A 7,020-nucleotide genomic window follows, 5' to 3' on the forward strand; every position below is an offset into this window, starting at 1 on the left:
AAAAAAAAAATGTACAAAAATCTTTGCTCAAGTCACCTTTCAGCAGGATCTAAATGAAAATAAAAACAGTGCTATACCTATATATACACTTATGCTGGACACATGCACGTGTGTTCACATGATTAGGGACAAAATCGAGGTCTAAACAGTTGTACCAATTTCATTAGCAATATAGCAAAATGAAAGATGCAAAAACAAATATAGCATAGTTTGGATTTATGGCAACTATAACGTCTTTACAACTGCCTGCTTGCACTCCGTTGCAGGCTTTCTCTTTATGGAAATAGAAGTTCAGCAGAGGGAAATTGTTGCAATAAGTAAAGAGAGCACTTCCTCTCCACGGACTCTATTCATTCTGCAGAATTTAACTGGGATTTAAATTTAAATTTCTGCAGAAAAACTTTAACTAGGATCTGAGAGTTGGTGGCTTAATTGGTTAGTAAATCATATGTGAATACTATATATCTAAAGGAGTAAAAACTAACCATACACTTTACAGAATATATTCACAAGTCAGTGCTTTTTTTTATTTAATAAACTGGTTTTCTTCACTCTCAAGGGTACATGAGAGGCAGAAAGAACTGTGACTGTCTCAATATTTTATACAAAATATATCCCAGCTTAGGAAGTAATATACAAGAAGAGGAGGTACAGCCAGTAAGTGCTTTGACCATCAATCACATGGAAATTTCAACCTTTGGCCACAACTTTGTATCAAGAGTCTATTTATTCTGACCTGATGGCAAGGGAGGGGAACAGAAAGCTGCTTTCTATTGACATGTGGAAAATTACAAAATAAATCCCAGGTGTATTTACCCAAAAACTTGGTCACAAATAAGTCAGACATGCCAGCTACAGTATATGAATTGTAATTTATATTCCAAGGGATGGAGGTAAAGTAATGTTTTTATTTTTTGTAAAGAAAAACATTTCTAAGCCAATTGCTTATATGCCCCAAGTAGTACAGCTATAACGTTCAACAGACATTACGCTAAAGATGCAAGATGTGTGGGCCCCGAGTTACTTTTTAAGTCATCATGGACTCTAAAATAGAATCCTTATCTTGAAATTCATAAATGTCTGTTATATCATTAGGTTACTAGTCTCCAAAGCAACAATGCATCTATAAGTATAGCAATAATATTAAACAGAATCCTGCCTAATACTATAAATATTTCATTTAGTTCTATAGCATTATGATAGTTGTGATTATCTACATCATGCTTATATACATGATTATGTTTATATAAGCTAATGCTGAATCTTTTGGTAGATTATATAAATCTATCTGACTGCAAACTGAAATTCTTACACATGGTATCAACAAACTATTTCTACCTAATAAATAAGTACAAAGTATCAATAATAAATAATCCTTAACCTATATTCCTCACATCTATCCAAAACTGAAGAGGCTCGGCTGATCACACTTTACCTCAATGAGTTAACACCAACTTTTAGGTGAAATCCAGTTCTGCCCCACATTTCACAATATCCTCAGATCAGTAGACTAGTTGTGCCATGGCAATTTTAGATTAAAGGCTAAAGTACACAGTATAAGTGTAACATCATAATTCTGAAGCTTACATCTAACATAGTTGCTGTAGTTTACATCCTGTGGACCAAAGCAAGCCAGGGCTTTAGTAAGTTTAACAGTAAGGAAACACACTCCTGTTTTAACTGGCAAAATAAAGGGAAACAATGACTCAAACTACATAGCTTTTTTGTTAGTGGAATACAATGGTGTTATATCTGTTGTATATAATGTGAGATGTATGGTTTTGCACTGAAAAATTAATGTATCATTCTGATATATTCATGAATATGGCAAAAAATTAAAAATAAACAAAATCTAGGGACTAAAGAGATGACTCGGGAGTTAAAAGCACTGACTGCTCTTCCAATAGGTCCACACTCAATTTCTAACATCCTCATGGCAGCTAACAACTGTCTGTAATTCCAGTCCCTGGAGATCAGACAGCCTCTTTTGGCCTCGTTTGGCACTACATGCACATAGAACAGACATTTAGGAAAACACTCATACATATAAAAGTAAATAAAATCTCAAAAAACATTTAAAAATCAAATCCGATCTATGAAATAAGACAAGTGAGACATTTCAGCCCACTCCCATAACTGTGCACTCAGGAAACCAAGGCAGGGAGATCTCCGGTTTGAGGTCAGCCTGGGTCATATACAAAGTTCCAGGGAAACCTGGACTATGAAACAAAAGATTGTCTAAAAATAAATAAATAAATAAATATGAATTCAGGTTAGACAGCAGGTCAGAGGATGCTCTGTAGCTCAAGTGTCTACAAAGGTGCAGACGCCTTTGGAGACTTGAAACTAGATATCGGCATGATGAGAAAGGCCTTCTTGAAACAACATTTGAACAGGGGTGGGTAGCATAACAATCAAAGCAGCCATGAGACTTTGTCAATCTATCAGTCACTAGCTACTAAGATAGGTCAAATAAAATGTGGGGTTGGAGGACAGAAGAACATTTTCTTTCTGATGACCTCAGAACCTCAGGAGAGAGATACAAATGAAAGGTTTTTACTCCTGAAACAGAGGGTAAAGAAAAAGAAAGAAAAGACAATCACTTGTTCACATACATTCCCTGGGCTACGCTGCAGCCATTGAGATGCCAAGACCCATTGTCTGTAAATAAGAAAAAGAGCTGCAGTCGTGGCAGAGGGAGACTTCCATTCTCCACTGAAATGGAACTCGAGTTTATCCTTCATGGAAGTCCTTCTACATTAGCTGACTTCCTGAAATTAAATGAATTTTTTGCCCTCTCTTGTACCTTAATAGAGAAAAGGGACTTTAATGAATAAATAAAATATGGAATTATGTTCATACGTTCCAAATAAAATAATGGAGAAGGACTCTAGAAAACTATGATAAGCCATGAGTATGAACATTGGTATGCCTTCTGATAATTCTGCTAATTCATAGATAAGTGTCTTATCCAGTTGTCATCAGGAAGACTTCTGGCAACAGAGGGCAATGGGAACAGAGACTCATAGCTAGATGTTATGCAGAGAGAGTCTAAATTGGAGATATCCATTGGGTCCTTCCCCTTGGAGACCAGGAAACCCTGTAGAAGAAGTGGAGGAAAGATTTTAGGAGTCAGAGGGGATGAAGGACATCAGAAGAACAGGGCCCACTGAATCAACTAAGCAAGGCTCATATGAGCTCACAGAGACTGATGTGGCAATCTGCATCAGGTCCTTTGCATATATGTTATGGCTATTAGCTTAGTGTTTTGTGGAACTTCTAACAATTTGGAGCAGGTGTATCTCTGATTCTTTTGTCTACTCTTGGGACTCTTTTCCTCCTATTAGGTTGACTTGTCCAGGCTCGATATGAGGGGATTTTTGCTTTGCCTTATTATATCTTATTTTGTCTTATTTTCTGTTCTCTTGGAGGCCTGCTGTTTTCTGAAAAGAAAACAGAGTGGGAGTAGATCTTGGGGAGAGAGGAAAGTGGAGCTAGGGAGAGTTGGGGGAGGGGAAACTCTGGTCAGTACATATTGTATAAGATAAGACTATTTTCAATTTAAACAAAAAAGAAAATTCAGTGTATACATATATGTGTGTGTATATATATTGTTTTAAGTAACGGTACACATTTTTATCTACAGAAAGAGAGCTGATTCCAAGAATTCTCCAAAACTGAAATAAAAATGTGAGCCAATATGTCAAAACTTAGTGAACAGTTTTATGACCCATCAATTGTATCATTGCAAGTCATTGGAGAGGAGATTTTGATGAACATCAATTTAAAACATCAAGAAAAATAAATGATCCTTCATTTCTTTCGTTCTCTTTGTTCTCACCTTCAAGTTGTTAAGGTCTTTGGAAAGAATAAAAGATGACAGTTCAGTAGCTCACAAATCAGATTTAACTGTTCCCATGTCAGTTTGAGTTTAGAAAAGATTACTTTTATGTAACAGCCCTCTCAGATATAGTAGTGCAGTTAGGTACTATGTCACCTCCAGAAATGATTTATACTGCATCCATCTAAAATTTAAAATATTAGAGAACTGTGCTTTTTATCTGTCTCCATACTTTAAAAAAAAGCCCCTAACTGTGTTTTAGTATCAAAAAGAAAGAAAGGGGGTTATTTCCCTGTTAGTGAACTATCTACTATCTTAAAGCAAATTCATGTTTATATTGAGGTTTAAAAGAAAAGTCAATATAACGATTGAATAAAGGTCACACAAATAACAATTCTCCACGTCTCTGGTCAAGTCAAGCCTAAACTTTGATCAGTTTTTATTTCATAAAAAGTCTAAATTGCATATAAGTTCCCTGTGAGAAAGACAAGTATGGATAATCATTTTTTCCCAATAAACTCCCAATCTGTCAGGCATGCTAAGAGATTGCACATATTTACAATTTGCAGAATAAGATGATGGTTGTCATATAAAGTTGTCACTGGTGCACTCAGAAAAAGAATATAACTTCACAACTAACCAAATCTAAGAATATAATGATGTTCTAATTTGGATAAATCTGCCACCAGTGATTATCAAGGAAACATAAACAGTTTTATATGTAAGAGACAAGAACAGAGTAGTAAACTTTTAGACAAACCAAGTGAGAAAATATAACTGTAACTCTTAGTGCCTGGAAAAGGAGTACAGATTTTGTAAGATAATTGGTGCAAACACAAACTGTAATATGATATCACATATCTTTAGAAGTGATGTGAATCAGGGATAACTTCAGAGAGGTCTCTTTCAGGTGAACACTAACAAAATGTCTGTTACAATAAACGGCTCTGTAATGAGATCTCAAGCCAAGGCATGACAGTGTGAATGGCAAAAAGTGTCCAAAGTGAAAATATACAAAGAAGCGTTATCACAACAGCAAAAGTGTTGTGGATAGAGAAATGTGGAGAGAGAAACAGGAATTATTTGTGAATCTTGTATGACTAGAAAAAAATTGCTGCAGCATTAAAACATCATGGAAGCCAAAAAGAAGCATATGTGGGAGAGTAAGAGATAATCAGTCCAGATGAAAATATGTTGAGTTTCAGACCGCTGCAGATCAGCTAAGAAGTTCTAGTTTGGTTAAGCTCCATGTTCCCTTTCAGTTTTGGGTTTCATATTGTGTGTGATCAGAAAATATAGACAGCAAAGCTTATTACAAGCTAGGTACTGTCAGGAAGTGAAAGAGGTTGAATATCTTATATTATTAGCAACTGTAGCATTGAAAGGACAGTTCCTGGAGCAAATGTTTGATAAGATAGTTTATTACCATACATCAAAGTCCTTGTTTTCCCCCCATCACATCTTTTTTCCTTGCCTGTTATGTAAAAATCACTCAGTTTTATTTGTTTCATTTGGCTTCTTGAGATGGGATCCCACTGTGCAGCCCAAGCCTCTTCTTCACAGATGCTGAGATTACAGATGTGTGCCGCTAAGCCCAGCTACACTTTTCATATGACACATATTATTGTATACATTTAAAGTAAAAGATATAATTTTATAAGATTTATATAAAGAAAAAAGTTACTCTAGTGAAATTAATTAATACCTATCACCTCATGTAAGTACTCTTTTTCCCTCCTTATACAAGGGGAAGTATAACTAACTCATTTAGCAAAAAACTTGAATAAACCATTGCTACTAGTAGATATAGTCCTCATGATATATGCTAGATCTTACATACTTATTATTACATATATTTTGGTTCTTGTACTTCAAGATTATCAATTCTATTCTACTCTTCAACTTGACCATTAACCATTGTAGATCAAACATACTCACAGAGCAGTATAACTGAATCAGCATTTTCCAATACTTAAGTGAGCTTTAGAAAAGTTTATTTTAGCTGTAATTTTGAAAAAAAATGGTATAATTTTTTACCCAATTAGGCAAATCAAAATTTTCCTTTCATTAAATCTCTACAACAGAAAAAAACAATAAGGTTTTGGGAAGAAAAGAGGGAATGGCAAAGAAAGAAATAGGAAGAGCAGGAAGACTGGGGATAAGGAAAAGAAAATTAATGCATTGCAATGCAGTAAAATCACATAAACATAGTTTTATAAAATAATTCAAGTCAATACAAAGACTAAATAAAAATGCATCCCTCCTCAATATCCATTAATGTAACAAAGGAAACCACTCATTAATTCAACGTCACACACTTAGACCCTACTTAAATCAGACTTTTTTATTTAACTTTTATTAATTACACTTTATTCCTTTTGTATCCCCCCATAAGCTCCTCCCTCCTTCCCTCCCGGTCCTACCCTCCCCCCCTTTCTGCGTGCATGCCCCTCCCCAAGTCCACTGATAGGGGAGGTCCTCCTCTCCTTCTTTCTGATCTTAGTCTATCAGTTCTTATCAGAAGTGGCTGCATTGTCATGGTTCTAGGTTATCTCCATGAATAGTCCTTGGTTGGAGTATGAGTCTCTGGGAAGTTCCCTGTGTTCAAGTTTTCTTGTTCTGTTGCTCTCCTTGTGGAGTTCCTGTCCTCTCCAGCTCTTACTATTTCCCACTTCTTTTTTTATTTTTTATTTAACTTTTATTAATTACACTTTATTCATTTGTATCCCCCCATAAGCCCCTCCCTCCTCCCCTCCCAGTTCCACCCTCCCCCCATGTAGAAATGAGAGGATAATAAATACAAGATTTCCATATTGAGACCAGCTTGTATCAGATATTTGAACTCATCCAATGTACTTACATTTTAGCCTTAATTTTCTCAGGTATAAAGTACTCACAATAGGGCTGGAGAGATGGCACAGAGGTTAAGAGTACTGGCTGCTCTTCCAGAGGTCCTGAGTTCAATTCCCAGCAACCACATAGTGGCTCACAACCATCTATAATGAGATCTGGTGCCCTCTTCTGGCCTGCAGGTATACATGCAGATAGAACATTACATACATAAAAAATAAAATATTTTAAAAAATACTTACAATAACACTGTCTTATAATGTTATGCTGAATTAAAATAAAAGATTGCATGAATGTGGGGGTGGATAGGGGTGTTTGTTGCACTCACC

The sequence above is a fragment of the Psammomys obesus genome, unplaced genomic scaffold (genome assembly GCF_907164565.1).
Source record: "Psammomys obesus unplaced genomic scaffold, mPsaObe1.curated_primary_1811, whole genome shotgun sequence".
Taxonomy (NCBI): domain Eukaryota; kingdom Metazoa; phylum Chordata; class Mammalia; order Rodentia; family Muridae; genus Psammomys; species Psammomys obesus.